Genomic DNA, 15,616 nt, shown 5'->3' on the forward strand with positions numbered 1-15,616 from the left:
AATGTCCTCTCTCTGATAGAGGGTAGTCGCGACTTATCTCTCGATGAGATAAGTCGTGACGTACATGTCCACCCTGTCCACTCTGTCGTGTCTCTAGCCATGCTGTCAAAAGACCCTACATCATCGAGAGAACATAGAGTCTTCAGCATGTTCTCCAACAATGCAACAAAATGCATGGTGGAGGGATGTTGATCTCTTTGTCCGCGAAGCGGACTGCATATGAAGCCTCTAAGAGTGCAACCATCTTGAGAATGGTCTTTGGACGTGTCTCTAGCCATGCTGTCGAAGACTCTATGTCATCGAGAGAACGTAGAGTCTTCAGCATGTTCTCCAACAATGCAACAAACTGCATGGTGGAGGGATGTGGATCTCTCTGTCCGCGAAGCTGACTGCATATGAAGCCTCTAAGAGTGCGACCATCTTGAGAATGGTCTCTGGACGTGCCTCACGAGCCATGATAAAAACTGTAGGGTGCCACATAATTGAAAGTCATCTCTCTCTCTCTCTCTCTCTCCCTCTCCCTCTCCCTCTAAGAGTGCGACCATCTTGAGAATGGTCTCTAGAGACGTGGCTCACGAGCCATGATAAAAACTGTAGGGTGCCACATAATCGAAAGTCATCTCTCTCTCTCTCTCTCTCCCTCTCACGCGCTCTCTACTTCTCAATAGTTTTGTGATGCAGCTACACTTGAGGGAGATGGGATCAACAAGATACTACTACTCAGACTTTTGTAACATTCATATCAGGATAGTCATTGGGAAATAGCTAGTGGATTGGTAAGTCTGAATGGTTAAAACCATGAAATCATAATTTTCCCAGAGCTAGTTCTAAGACCTATCTTAAAGACATCATCCCCTTAGATTGTCTCAACCTATAAGGTTCTTTAAAAAATGGTTGTGCCTCGAGGTATATCTATGGGGTGGGAATTACGAGTTCTAGTTTTTACCATTTGGACTTGCCAATGCACTCTATTTTCCAGTGGCTATCCTGATATCTTGTTGATCCCATCTCTCTTGAGTGTAGCTGCATCACAAAACTATTGAGAGAGAGAGAGAGAGAGAGAGAGAGAGAGAGAGAGAGAGAGAGAGATGACTTTTCAGTTACGTGGCACGCTGTAGTTTTTATCATGACTTGTGAGGCACGTCTAGAAACCATCTCGGAGATGGTCGCACTCTTAGAGGCTTCGCGGACAGAGAGATCCACATCCCTCCACCATGCATCTTGTTGCATCATTGGAGCGCATGCTAGACTCTACGTTTTCTTGACGACATAGAGTCTTTGACGGCATGGCCTCCAATGATGTAACAAGAGTGAACGAGTACGTCGCGGCTTGTCTCATCAAGAGGTATCCTGACTACCCTCTATTAGAGAGAGGAGATTACAGCTGTTCGTTCGTGTGAGGATAGGTGAGTCGTGACAACTGCAGGGTTACTTAAGGCAGCTTGGTGCATATAGTAGTCCACATTCTATCGTGATATGTGGTGTATTATGGTACACCTTGCCCCATCATCATGAGATTCCAATCTACTTTACATAGCAGTTATATATACAGAGTTCGTGTTGGGGCTCAAGGTAAATTATCATAATCGTCGACCCGACGCTAGCCATGGTGTGGGCCGGTCTCCTAGGTTGGGCATCTCCCACCCACAATTCGGATACCTCGTGGATTAGTGATGCTACCATTCGCACAGTGCATGAGCTAGATGTGCAGATCAGTGGACCGGTCACAGTTTCATTATGCTACAAAGTCTATTCGACACGTCGTGTCTCTCTTATCGAAACCGATCACTAGCACGGTATTCTCCCAAACCCTTCTATTGTAATTCAATTATGATGTGTATTTCTACATTGGGGTCCACGTATATTTTATCTTATTTGTGCCAGGCTTCGCACAGTTTCACACCCAGGCTTCTACTTCAGGCCAAGCCGAGGAGAGAGTCGGGGCAGCATTACCAGCATCTCCTAGGCCATGTGAGAACATTGTTTAAATTATTTTCCCATCGCTCAAGTATGCTTTCTTGTAACTGTCTTTATATTGATCACTTTTACTTTTCAGGATATTGAGCCAGATGAGCTTCATCGATAGGTGTCACAACTCAGATGAGCTTCGTTTGACAGGTGTCACAACTCACTCTAGAGTTGCACGAGTCACACAACGAGATCGCGCCCAAAGACAATTAGTCCGTAAGGTAGATGTGGAGAGACGAATCACATACTATCTATCCTTATCCGCCAGACTCTTTGGTTACGAGACCACGTGTAGACACTGGTACTGAAGTTTGTGGAGTTTGTCTCGATGAGTTTAATGCTTGGAGGTGGTACACATTAGGGTGCCACTACCAGTTTCATCTTTACTGCCTTGTGCACTCATTGGCGATGACTGCTAGGTGTCCGACTTGTTGGTGCAATGTAGAGTTTGGTCTATATCGCCTTTGAGGGTCAAGAGCGATTGTGGATCTCATCTCATGGAGACCCATCGGTAGTACTGATCATTGGTAGGCTATCCTAGATATCATGGGAGATGATGGATATCTTGTTGAGGATATGTTGCTAAAGATATGCCTGAGGATTTTGAGATTCACGTAGAGAGGGATTTATCACCAGAGGAGGAGGAGGAGGAGACATAGAGAGTACGATGGGCCCGCATCGATGAGTTTATCTTACAAGCTTGACAAACTGCTTTACGCGCCCTAGTTGGAGCGCATGGAGTTTGGTGGACCGAGGTCTCGAGGCATGTATCAGGTCGGTGGAGCAGTCTACACATGGTCGTTTTGCTGCTCGTGTGTACGTTGACCTACGCTTATAGGAGATGAGGCATGAGCATAGAGACCAGGTGATTAACCAGGAGGCTGCTGTTGCTACACATGGTGAGTCCTCAACCATGGTAGAGGAGCATCTTTCTCAGAGGACCATCGTAGAGTGGGTTGTACATGAGCTGAGGAGGAGTCGGCAGGCACGTTATCGTGGAGCCATTTGTATTTATGATCTCATGTTTCTATGTACATCACTAGTTGTATCACATTTTGTTTTATATATTACACGTTGTCTTTTGTGATTTTGTGTTTCTATAAAGTTTTATATATTAGACTATGTCTTTTGTGATGTTGTATTTCTATAAAGTTTGTACATGTAAGGTACCATGCTATTCTTTGCATAGGGGACTCCTTGGGCACTTTGAAAAAATAGCGTGTGGTAACACACTGTCTCGTCCATCCAACGTCCGATGATGGTGAAACTTTGTAAGTGGAGAGGTAGCGATTCCTATTGCAAAGTCTCATCACCACTAGATGCCCTATGATAATGATGCCTCACACAAACCCGCTATTTTTTGCATAAAAGAATCCTTGGACACTATGCAAAAAAATAGCGGGTGGTAACACACTATCCTGCCCATTCGACGTTTGATGATAGTGAAACTTTGCGAGTTGCAGGGTAGCAGCCCCTGAACTCGCTTGCAAAGTTTCATCACCACTAGATTCCTATTGCAAAGTCTCATCACCACTAGATGCCCTATGATAATGATGCCTCACACAAACCCGCTATTTTTTGCATAAAAGAATCCTTGGACACTATGCAAAAAAATAGCGGGTGGTAACACACTATCCTGCCCATTCGACGTTTGATGATAGTGAAACTTTGCGAGTTGCAGGGTAGCAGTGCCTGAACTCGCTTGCAAAGTTTCACTACCATTCGACGCTTGATGATAGTGAAACTTTGCGAGTTGCGGGGTAGCAGTCCCGTGAACTTGCTTGCAAAGTTTCACTACCATTGGACATCGTATGATAATGATGCTCCACCCAAACCTATTACTTTTTGCATAGGGGACCCGTTGGACACTATGCAAAAAATTAGCAGGTGGCAATACACTATTCCACCCTTCCGAAGTCTGATGGTGATGAAATTTTGTAAGTGGAGGGGCAGCAGCCCCATGGACCTGCTCGTAAAGTTTCACTGCCATTGGACACCGTATGATAATGATGCCTGTAAGATTTTCCCTATTTAGGAAACCTTAAGATAGTCCACTAGATCTAACAAGAATTTTTTTTTGGCTACTCGTCAATATCTCGACCATGTAAAGATGTGAAGATACGAATAATAGGTAAGACCTGCAGGAGCGTGGTCTCCTAAATAATTCTTAAAATCAAATCACCCATAGTGTGATTGACTTTAACTTGGGCAACCTCTATTTTTGTTTCCTAGAGAACGCTTTTTTTCCTATCTATGCGAGGTATACTCGATGGCCTAATCCTCTAGAGTAGGATTGCCTAGGGACATATTTACCTAATGTAGAGCTTTCAATTCATTCTATTGGAAAGCTACCTAACTAATGGGGTCCACCCGTCTCTGCAGGATGGTGTCGTCTCAGCGCATTCCATCCTCGCACTTTTCACCTAACTCATGCATCAATTTTGTTTTTTAATTAGTCATACCATGCTATGTGACATATATAAACAAGTTCCTTAATTATTGACCTTACATTGTTCGTTTAAACAATCCTTACAATGATACAACACTATTGCAAACAAGAAATTTAATAAAAAAGTAAATACAATGTTCAACTCTATCCATAGCCAAATTCAGGCTCTCTTATTCTTTTACATTATTTTGTCAATGATCTAGAATTTGATCTTCTAGCCTCTATAGACTGGGCAATCACCATACACCTCATAGTTGGTATTTGGCGAGGACTCAAGCCGGCTTGTCACCCTCTCAGGCTCAATCGCTTGATCCTCCCGCTCCTCAAGGGATGTCTACACGCTAGGGTGGGCTTATTCACCGCACTAGCTTAGGCCCGCAGAACTAGGCAGCATTTATAACACTCGCCTAAACTGGCGAGTCTTATCTTCCCAATGGTAGGAGGGATACCTTGGGCCGACTTCGGGCCTCGCTAACATCCCCGCTCGGCTACACAAGCACGGAATCGACATTAGCATCAAGACAGGGAGAAGAACACAATTGCTTAACTAAACCATAGGATATAAGATACATCGTCTTCTCAAAAAAGCAACAATTTCACAAGAATTTTGGTATTTCAAGGCAAAGAAAAGTAGCACTTTCTTTCTTGCTTAATTAATGATGCTATCATTAAAAGTCAATAAAAAAGAATCACTATGACATGAGGTATTGTGTAATGGGCTTGGTAACTGATTTAAACTTTAAGTAATGAGGTTCACTCTTTATTTTAAGTATTTTGGTTGCTACGTCTACAAAATATTCAGGTTTCTATGACTGTTTATTACAAATGTTTACGTACCTAAAAATTTGTTCCATACAGAAGTACGTTTCGTACGTACTGATAGCGTGCTGTACAATACGTACCTTCCTACCTTGGGTGAAGGTAACCAAGCATTCATAAACATTTACAACATTCTAACATAGCTTAGAACAATCCACCATCTTCTTTTCTCAGCCTCAGGTGTGCAGCCATTCCTCATGCCCTTGGGAAGAGTGCATAGGCTCGAGATCAGTTCATCGAGGTGTTTCTACAACCGTGTACAATTTAGCCAAGCTTCCGATCCTCCAAGATCTTGCGTTTGGCTTATCTACAGTCCACAGTCATTCTCTCTAAAGAAATAAAGCAAATACTATCTCGGTATCGAGATAGGGGACCCTTCAGTGGGTAATTCAGGACCCAATCTGGTATACAGTTTGCATATCTCTTTAAAGTTTTAAGTATTAAAGTGGATTACTAAACTCACGAAACTCAGGATACTACAGAAGACGGTGTGAGCATTTGTGTGACAGGATCTTCTAATACAAAGACTTCCGCTGCATATCACACAAGAGTAGCTCTCTGTTACTTGGAAAATATAATAAGCTCACCCCAAGATACTATGGACTCTATACAATCATCAGGTGTCTGGGTAGAAGGGCCTATAAGCTGAAGCTCCCAACCCATATTAAAGCCTTTTGTACCCAGTCTCGATCATATTCTTGATGATCAGCAAGTTGTAATCGCAACTCAAGAGGTACTTGAGTTGCAGCCTAGTAGGATCATAGATTCTAGAGAAAGCAAACTCCAAAATAGAACTCTTATAGAACATATACTACAATGGAAAGATTACCCCCCTCAAGAGGATGCAACTAGGGAAGATAAAGCTACACTGTTAAAAGATTACCCCAAATTCATGACGAGATGAGGACATCCCGATTTCTTTAAGGGGGGAAAGAAGTAACATGTCCATCTTCAATAATAATATGTGTCTATTTGATAGTTGAAATTATGGTCTTTTTATAGTGTAAAAATCATCAATTTTAATAATTGAGCTATTTCCACTTGGAATCTTAGCATTCTGAGTCTAAATTAAAAATCTGCACGCAATTTTACCGAAATATAAGATTATACATCGCTTAAAACAAACATCGGATTAAGCCTCTTCGTAAATTCTAGTTATTTTTAGTTAAAGTATGGTAAATCTCCAGCCTTAACAAAGCATCTCCGAGTGTCCGATTGACGAACGGACTGCACCCCTACGACCAGGGAAACACCCTGAACAATTTTCCCCAAAAAACACTTTCTCAGCCCCGCCACTGTGTAAACCAGCACGCATATTGAGGTCGACGTCCCAACAAAGGGATCCCCGCTCCTCCAAAAAGATGTCGTACACATACCCAAGCCCCGTACAATGACCGTATAACTACCAAAGGCCGACCGCCCTAGCGTACAATCCCCACTGGCTGCCATGTGAACACCCATGTGACCACTGACCCAAAAGGTACGTGCATATCAAGGCCGACGTCTCAACAAAGGGATCCCCGCTCCAAGAGGATGTCGTACACATACTCGAGCCCCCATACAACAGTGGTATAAGGACCTAAGGCTGACCACCCGAACGTACGGTCCCCACTGGCCGCCACATGGACACTTATGTGACCACTGACCCAGAAAGTACATGCATATCTCACCTTTTGCCCGTGTACAAGCACCGTCCCTTTTTCCTGACTCATGCAACCACAAACCGGTGTACTTTCACCTTTGCACCCCGATTTACTCTTCCTTTCCCTGCACCCATATCTATACCAACTCCTATATAAACCTCCACCCTCATTTCCCTTATATGGCCGGTACTCCGACACCCTGCACCACCTGTACCCAACACTCTGTGCAGAGACTATACCCAACATTCCGTACTCGACACTCTGTGCGAGATTGTACCCGATAACCCTCTACAGCTCCTCTCCGAGCAAGTCCTTTTTAGTTCATCTCCAAGTAGGCTCTACAGAATTGTTTTTCAATATCTCACCCTTGTGTTGAGAAGAGGGTGTCCTTAGCTGCTCCCACTCCCCCCGATGTGAATAGACTTAAGGGAGAACTCCCCTTCTCTCCCTCTAACTGTAGGCTTTTTTCCCCATTCCAGTTTAAGGACACCTTTGCCTACTATCCCTCCCTCCCATTAGCGGTGACTTTAGTAAGCATACTTTGGCTCTTAGAGGTGGTTCTCACATAAGGGTTTTATACTTCTAGAGTGAGCAAACGAACTCCGATTCGCAATCTGACTGAAGCATTGAGTTTGCGGCGACGTGGGCTACGAAAAGGTGGAAATAATGGCACCTCCTTGAAGACACCAAAATACTACCTCTACAAGCATGCATAATAACGACCCTACAAGAAATGCCCCAGATACGGTCCCAACTCTCCCCTTGGGAATCCCAAAAGGAACTAATGACCAAGTTAGATTAATAATCGTTTAAAAAGAGATATAAGCAAGAACCATGAAAGTCATAGATGATAAAAGAGAGTACAAATATCATGTCTACAACACATGTCCTGGTCCACAAGTGCAAAAAGCAAAACAATGAAACACTACAGTTGTCTAGACTCTAGACGCAAGAGTCTCAAATCTCATCATCAAATGAAGATGATGAGTCTTCTGAAGAGAGCATGACTCCATCATTGATACCATTGCCCTCTTCATCGAACTCTGGTTCAGCAACAACAAGCTCCAGTGTATCCTCGTCATGTGCCTCCGGAATTTGAGTGTGAATGAGTTGGATAGCCTCATTTGCACGCCTCTGCTAGGTGCGACGAACTGGAAGCTTTCCCCTGCGATTTTCCCTGTGAATGCTCTCTCGTCTCGTAGAGCCTGGATCTGGAACTGCCTGGCGTAGAGGAATGTTGAGAGATCGTGCACGTGAGCGGGTCACACAACGATCCACACTCTTAAGCTCTCTATGTAAAACTCTCAAAATCTCATCTTGCTCATCTCTAATCTGCCGATCCACAAGCTCCGGGCTAGGTTCATCTACCAATTTGAGTAGTGTTGGATCAACGTGTTTAAACATGCCACAAATTGCATATTGGATATTCATTGAACTAGAAATAATTTTCTACTTCTAAGTTCTTCTTGAGTCCAATTTATACCTGCTTCGGTGACCCCAAAGCATGGTAGCTTCGCACGAGCCTCATGTTAGCTCTGTAGTACACCAACTTCTCTAATTGAGAAGTACTAAGGTGATTCCGAATCTTGGTGTGTATAAGAGAGTATGAGCTCTAGCAGTTCGGGTTAGTCTTGTGCGGCATGATGAAGTCTGGGCGGGAGAGAGAGCAAGGAAAGGACTTGTGGGAGACTCGATTTTGCAAGGACACACAAAATGCCCAAAATAAAGTGCAACGTGGTCGCTTATCTACAATCACCTGAATTTGGGCCTCGCCACACGCCTCGCCACACGCCACAGATTTTTTATTTTTTTAAATGACTGCGTAGTACGGACTCGTCCAGTACGGTACGGTACGGTACGTACGATTGTACCATACTCTACGAATCCGTACGTACGTACGGCAGCAACCTTGCCTTCACCAGAGGGTTGGTGTATGACTGAATGATGCATGGAAGGCTGAATATTGATGTAAACTGCTATAGGATTCAAAACGCATGAAAGGACTGCTGGAAATCTGCAAACGCAAGACTGTGGAGTGGTTTTTTGACGTTGGACTGATGCTGAACTAAAACGCAATGCTACTGGGCTGTTGTTGGATAGAAACGTTGACCTGAAGGGCTAAAAATCTGTAAACGCAGGTTGATTTGGAAGCGACTGATTCACATGTAGAAAACGGACGTGTTTATGCTGAATTGGGGCTGATCCAATGCGCTTATGGCTGTAGGGACTGCTGAATACCATGCGTTGGAGAACCAAGGTTGGGTGAAGCAAACTCAAGCTCTCCAAGGGGCTGGATGAGACTAGTCTAGTGCTGAAGGCAAGGGAACTCCTAGGGTTGGATGAGACTAGTCTAGTGCTGAAGGCAAGGGAACTCCTAGGGCTGATGAGGAAAGCTGAAGAGACTAAATAAGAAACTAAGCCCTATGTAAGCCTATTTATACTAACTAGAGGCTGGTCAAGTTGGCTGGTCATTTAATAAAGTTTATATTGATAAATGACAATAAATGGTAAATAAATACTATAAAATATGAAAAAATACTAGATAAATCCTAGTAAATTCCCTAAGGCTTCTGGGATATTCTAAATGATGCACATGCATATAAATCCATATTATGCGGAATGCAGAGTGCTTTCTGATGCAAACCCTAAGGCTTCTACTGACTTTATATGCACGAATGATTATCTCCAAGTGGGTTAAGGGACTTGACTGACTGACTGACCTGCTAAGGCTGAGGAATGACCTACGTAGCTCATGCCTGACTTATCCTGGATTGAGGATGTACAATGGGTCACAGCAACATACAACAATTATCATCCTACTGGGGTCTAATAATGTACAACTGTTGCACTGCTGATGACGAGCCATCTTGTCATCATGCACTGAGTGGAGAGTGCATGTGACAGCTTGGGTCGCACCCGCAGAAGAACTTTGCCTTCTTCCTTGAAGATCCTTTCAGACCTGCTTTTATCGGCATAATGCTTTTACTAATCTTGAGTAGCTTTAATATCTTTCTCGATAGCCTTGGTTTGTTCTTTCATCTCCTCGAGCATTTTTCTGGAGGCTTCGACTCTTAAGATTGGATCAAAGAAATTTAGAGGAGATAAGCATTCCTGTCCATAGAGTGGTTTAAACGGTGACATCCCTATGGTCTGGTGATGAGATGTATTATAGGTAAATTCTACTAGAGAAAGCTATTGAATCCATCTTCATGGCTCCTGTCCCACAATAGGCTTTGAGAATATCTTCAATTGCTTGGTTGACTCTCTTAGTCTAGCCATTGGTCTCTTGATGGTCTCTTGATGATAAGCTCTTCTCTGAAGCAAAGTTGAGTACCAAGGGCTTGAAAAATAAGGACTGCCAGATTTTAAAAGTGAAGTGAGAATCTCGGTCACTGACTATCCTCTTTGGTAGACTATGAAGCTTGACGACCTCCTTGATAAATAATCGAGCAGCATCGAAAGCTTTGAACGTTTTCTCTGCTGGTGTGAGACTTGCTACTTTGGTGAGCAATTGCTGTCCACCACCATATTAATGCATTCCCACTTCATTTGGAGAATATCCAAGGGTTGAAGATTTCCAGGGATCTTGACTCTTTCAGCTTTGATCCTTTGACATGAGAGGCAATGCTTCAAGTATCGAAGGACATCATTTTTCAAGCCCGCCCAATGATAGCTCCTCCTTACAGCATTCACTAGCTAAGATCCTTAGGAATACACTAGCTAGTTATACGATCATTTTCATAGCTGGTTTGTAAGATTCCTCCCCCAACTCCCTTTTAATGTCTAGTATCTTCCCCTGTAATCAATCCCTCTTCAGAAATATAAAGACCTTGTTTCTAACTGTTTTAACCTAGAGAGAGAAAATATTCTAGAGAGAATATTCAGATTTTGAATATTTTTGGATAAAAAAATATCACCTTATTAAAATAAATTTCCTTGAAACAGAAATTCAGAAAGAATTTTTCAATGTGCAATTGGAATTAATTGAAAATAGGTATAAAGAGTCTTAGTCTAATTAAGGTTCCTATGGGCCAATAGCATCAATCCATGTGTAGGGAGGAGATAAATTCTATTTGTAAAAGAAGATACCCAAAAATGAGTAAATGCTCACATAAGATGAAGAGTTGAAAATGTGCAAGGTTTATTAGAAAAAAAACTATGAGTAATATAAAAAAATGAGATAAATTGAGTATCTAAAAATGAGTAAATGCTCACATAAGATGAAGAGTTGAAAATGTACAAGGTTTATTAGTAAAAACTATGAGCAATATTAAAAATATGAGATATTTTGGGTATCCAAAAATGAGTAAATGCTCACATAAGATGAAGAGTTGAAAATGTACAAGGTTTATTAGTAAAAAACTATGAGCAATATTAAAAATATGAGATATTTTGGGTATAATGATTCCATTTTGACACATATGTAGAAGGGGAATTCTTTAAAGGAGGTGCATATTTCACATGCTTGAATGAGTTTTAAACTAAAAAATAATGTGATATTTTTATCTCTCATCTCTCTTGAACCAAACCAAATCAAAATGGAATCAAACCGAATCAAAAAGTAACCAAACTAGGTCCAAATCTAGTTCAAATTTAACCAAACTGACTTGGAAAATTCTAGAATTAGTTTGTTTGGTTAGGAGCTCAATTTTTTCTATAAATAGGAACCCCCCCTTGTTGAAAAAAATATAGTGTCTTATGTATTGTTACTCTACTCCACCTAAGCAAAGAATTGTGAATTCTTTAATAATTCACTAGTTTTTGACACTTCTCTCTTTCTTCAATCTCCATTGGTGGCTCCATCAACATACTAAACCAATTGATTGGTTGGGAGCCTCTACCATGAACAAAGAATCAAGCAAATTATAAGATAAGTATAGTGAATTTTGATCTTTTCTATAATTTCTCAATGATTCTCTCTTCTCAACCCCTCTCAAGCTTGAGAAGCTTAATTGGTATGGTTTTTGAAATGTTATTGAAGTTAATTAATTAATGATAGTAAAGAATTACATAAATTTTTATTTATGTTTAATTCTAATGGTTTTTTTTCTCTCTCACTTAAGAAATGGTCATACTCATGATCCATTCTCAATCCAAATGAAGCTTTTCATAAAGCTTTTTCTTAATCTAAGATTAATCTATGCTTGAGAATAAATTAATAGTTTTTTTAATGTTTTTAGTTTATGATTATTTTTGATTTAATCTTTTAAGGGTTAATGATCCAATTAGAGATCATTCTAATCATTCCCTTAAAGATAACCTATCTTTTAAAATAATTGAGATCTATTAGTTATAGTAGCGGAGCTATGACAAAATTTTATAAAAATATACACATAAAATAATTTCATTAAAGCATGAAAAGAGGATTTCCTACCATATTCTAGGAACTATCATCCTAGATTAATTAAAAGAATTTTATTATGCATAGAGATGTAGATGTTTGCATGTAGATGTAGATGTATGGATGTGAGTGTGAATGTGGATGTATGCATGGAGATGTGGATGTATGCATGTAGATGTAGATGTATAAATGTAAATGTGAATGGAGATATGGATGTATGCATGTAGATGTAGATGTAGATGTATAGATGTGGATGTGAACGGAGATGTGGATGTATGCATGTATATATATAGATGTGGATCTGAATGGAGATGTGGATATATGTATGTAGATATAGATGTATAGATGTGGATGTGAACGTAGAGGTGGATGTATGCATGTAGACGTAGATGTATGGATGTGAATGTGAATGTGAATGTGAATGTGGATGTGTGCATGGAGATGTGGATGTATGCATGTAGATGTAGATGTATGGATGTGAGTGTGAATGTGGATGTGGATGTATGCATGGAGATGTGGATGTATGTATGTAGATGTAGATGTAAAGATGTGGATGTGAATGTGGAGGTGGATGTATGCATGTAGATGTAGATGTATGGATGTGAATGTGAATGTGGAGGTGGATGTATGCATGTAGATGTAGATGTATGGATGTGAATGTGAATGTGGAGGTGGATGTATGCATGGAGATGTGGATGTATGCATGTAGAAGTAGATGTATAGATGTGGATGTGGATGGATGCATGTAGATGTAGATGTATAGATGTGGATGTGAATGGAGATGTGGATGTATGCATGTAGATGTAGATGTATAGATGTGGATGTGAATGGAGATGTGGATGTATGCATGTAGATGTAGATGTATAGATGTGGATGTATGCATGTAGATGTAGATGTATAGATGTGGATGTGAATGTGGAGGTGGATGTATGCATGTAGATGTAGATGTATAGAAGTGGATGTGAATGTAGAGGTGGATGTATGCATGTAGATGTAGATGTATGGAGGTGAATGTGAATGTGGATGTGGATGTATACATAGAGATGTGGATGTATGCATGTAGATGTGAATGTACGTATATAGATGTGAATGTATGGATGTGAATGTGCATGTAGATGTGGATGTATGGATGAGGATGCATGAATGTGCATGTAGATGTGGATGTGAAAATAGATGTATGGATGTAGATGTGGATGTATGGATGTGAATGTGGATGTGGATATATGTATGGATGTGAATATATGTATGGATGTGGATGTGGATATATGTATGGATGTGAATATATGATATGTGATGTGAAGGAATCTGAAGTGATGAGATGGAAAATAATGTAATGGGATGAGTATACATATAAATGGAATATGGAATAAGTAATGTGGATTGAGATAATGTGAAAAAATGAGAATTAATATAGAAACTGTATTGTAAACTGTTTGTAAATGACTATTTTATGTCAAGAATGCTGGGAAAGCATTTTAACCATCTTGTGATTAAGGTCGTGGAGACGTAACTGATAAAGTTGCAACTGCTGGACGGAGAGTCAATGGAGGACGTCTCGCGTAGCAAGGTCGGCCGAGGTCTTGACCAGCCTTGGTGCGATTAAAATGGGGAGCTTCCGGTACGGTGGATGAGGGGCCAAGGAAGCGGCCTATGAGTGAAGCGCTAGGTCACCTGCGAAGGATCCTAGAGGGTGCTGACCATACGGTGCTCGGGCTCTGGGTCGCCCAGGATACCCACGCGTGCGTCGATGAAGATATTGAAACAAGGAGTAAGAGTTGTTTTCTGAAATCGGGCATGGATCTGGTTAATTGGTCTTCAATGGATGAGTCCATGGCTCTTTATATGGATCTATTAGTTGATCTTGCTGATCTTCAACGAGAGTCCATCTTGATAAGTGATTATATTACCGAGTATTATGGGCTAGGAAACTAGGAAACGGTCCCTGAGTGGACAGGTGGTGAGCGTCCTAGTTGCCAATGATGCCATAGATACTCTGATGAAGGAATGATGGGAAAATTAAGAATCAACCGGATAAATTGGAAGATTGTGATCAGTGATACTATGGTTTTATTAAAGGATTGTTTTAAACTGGTTGAATCTGTGAAAAGGTAATTTCATATTGGGTGTATGAGTGGTGTGACTAGTTTTATTTTTGCATGAACATCCGGCTAGGGGGCCTTGAAACTCTTTTCCTTGGTACCCGGGACAAAACCTAACCAAATTCTTAATTGGATCCCATCACTACAATGGTTGGGCGGTTGGCTAACCCATGGAATTGGATGGGGTTAGGCTGGACTGATGGATCCGTTAATTGAGACTCAAACTTTTGTTTTTACGATAGATAAAATAAATCCCGGACAGTAACTGTTCTATGGATAGGAATCAACGGCGGTTGTGTCTCTTGAATGGGAAAAAAAGCGTTGATCCCAATGATCCAAGTGCAAGTTTCTTCCTTGATCTGACCAAGTATCTTATAGATGTAATTGGATCAGCTCGATCAGAAATGATCTTGACTACGTTAGAGTAAAAAGTTATCCTGGTGGAATCGCCCGTGCTTTCCGGTAAATGAAGTTTTTTCGCGTTCGGTTTTGGAACAACCGACGGATTAGTCTCTTATCCGGATATCCGTGGGTGAGGCCCGGAATGTGGGACCCCTGTCCCGCGCGAGAAGTGCTACTTCCGCTCTGCTAGTATCCCGAATCTGTTGCTCGGTGGGAACAGGGATCTTATAGTTGGTATCAGAGCATTTGGTTAATAAAGATCAACTGAGAAGACAAATATGTCAAAAATTTATCAAGAAAGACAAAAAGGTTATAATTGTGTGATATAATTCATACAAATTGATATTCAAACTGAAACTCGTAATTTGGTAATTGGGTCTTCAAATGGAAGTACCGCAATTATATAGAATCCCTGACTTGCTTGAGGCCTAGACATGATGGTATTTACCTTATAATTCCAAGGGTCGTGACTACCGTATATACCGAGAGTATAACTGCAGCTCTTTACTGACAGTATATACGAGTAAATCTAAGACTTGAAATTATAAGCGTTAATGCTATCCAAATGATGATTTCGAATGTGATTGATATGATTTTTAATTCTGTTTGAGAATTGATGAATTGATTTGGATTCTGATTGAAAACTCCGATTGAAAAATGATGATTTTTGAAATTAGTTGAAATATAATAATCTGAACAAAACCACAATGAGGATTAATGGGACGAGTCCGTATGATGATACTCATATAACTGGAATGATAATAATGAATTCAGCAAATCCCTATGAGATTAGTAGATTGTGTTGTCAGATTGCTACTGTTAACACTTGACTCGGTAGATCAAGTTAACGGATGACAAATAAGTAGTATCAGTTCAGGGGAAGACAAGTAAACCT

The 15,616-nt window shown here is 40.9% G+C and overlaps 1 protein-coding gene across 4 annotated transcripts in view; it reads left to right on the forward strand.

The window, feature by feature from the left end:
- Nucleotides 1-15,616, forward strand: part of LOC147625052 (uncharacterized) — a 105,635-nt gene that overhangs the window by 44,395 nt on the left and 45,624 nt on the right. Inside the window, exons 8-9 of one of the 4 annotated variants that reach the window (XM_086818310.1) lie at nucleotides 1,885-1,971; nucleotides 2,057-3,130. The exons of the other annotated variants lie outside the window; for them this stretch is intronic. The gene's annotated coding sequence lies outside the window, so the exon portion shown is untranslated. Of the gene's footprint in view, nucleotides 1-1,884; nucleotides 1,972-2,056; nucleotides 3,131-15,616 lie in introns of those variants that run through there. 4 annotated transcript variants of the gene reach the window in all.

The sequence above is a fragment of the Cibotium barometz genome, chromosome 24 (genome assembly GCF_041138505.1).
Source record: "Cibotium barometz isolate CiBa-2024 chromosome 24, ASM4113850v1, whole genome shotgun sequence".
NCBI lineage: Eukaryota > Viridiplantae > Streptophyta > Polypodiopsida > Cyatheales > Cibotiaceae > Cibotium > Cibotium barometz.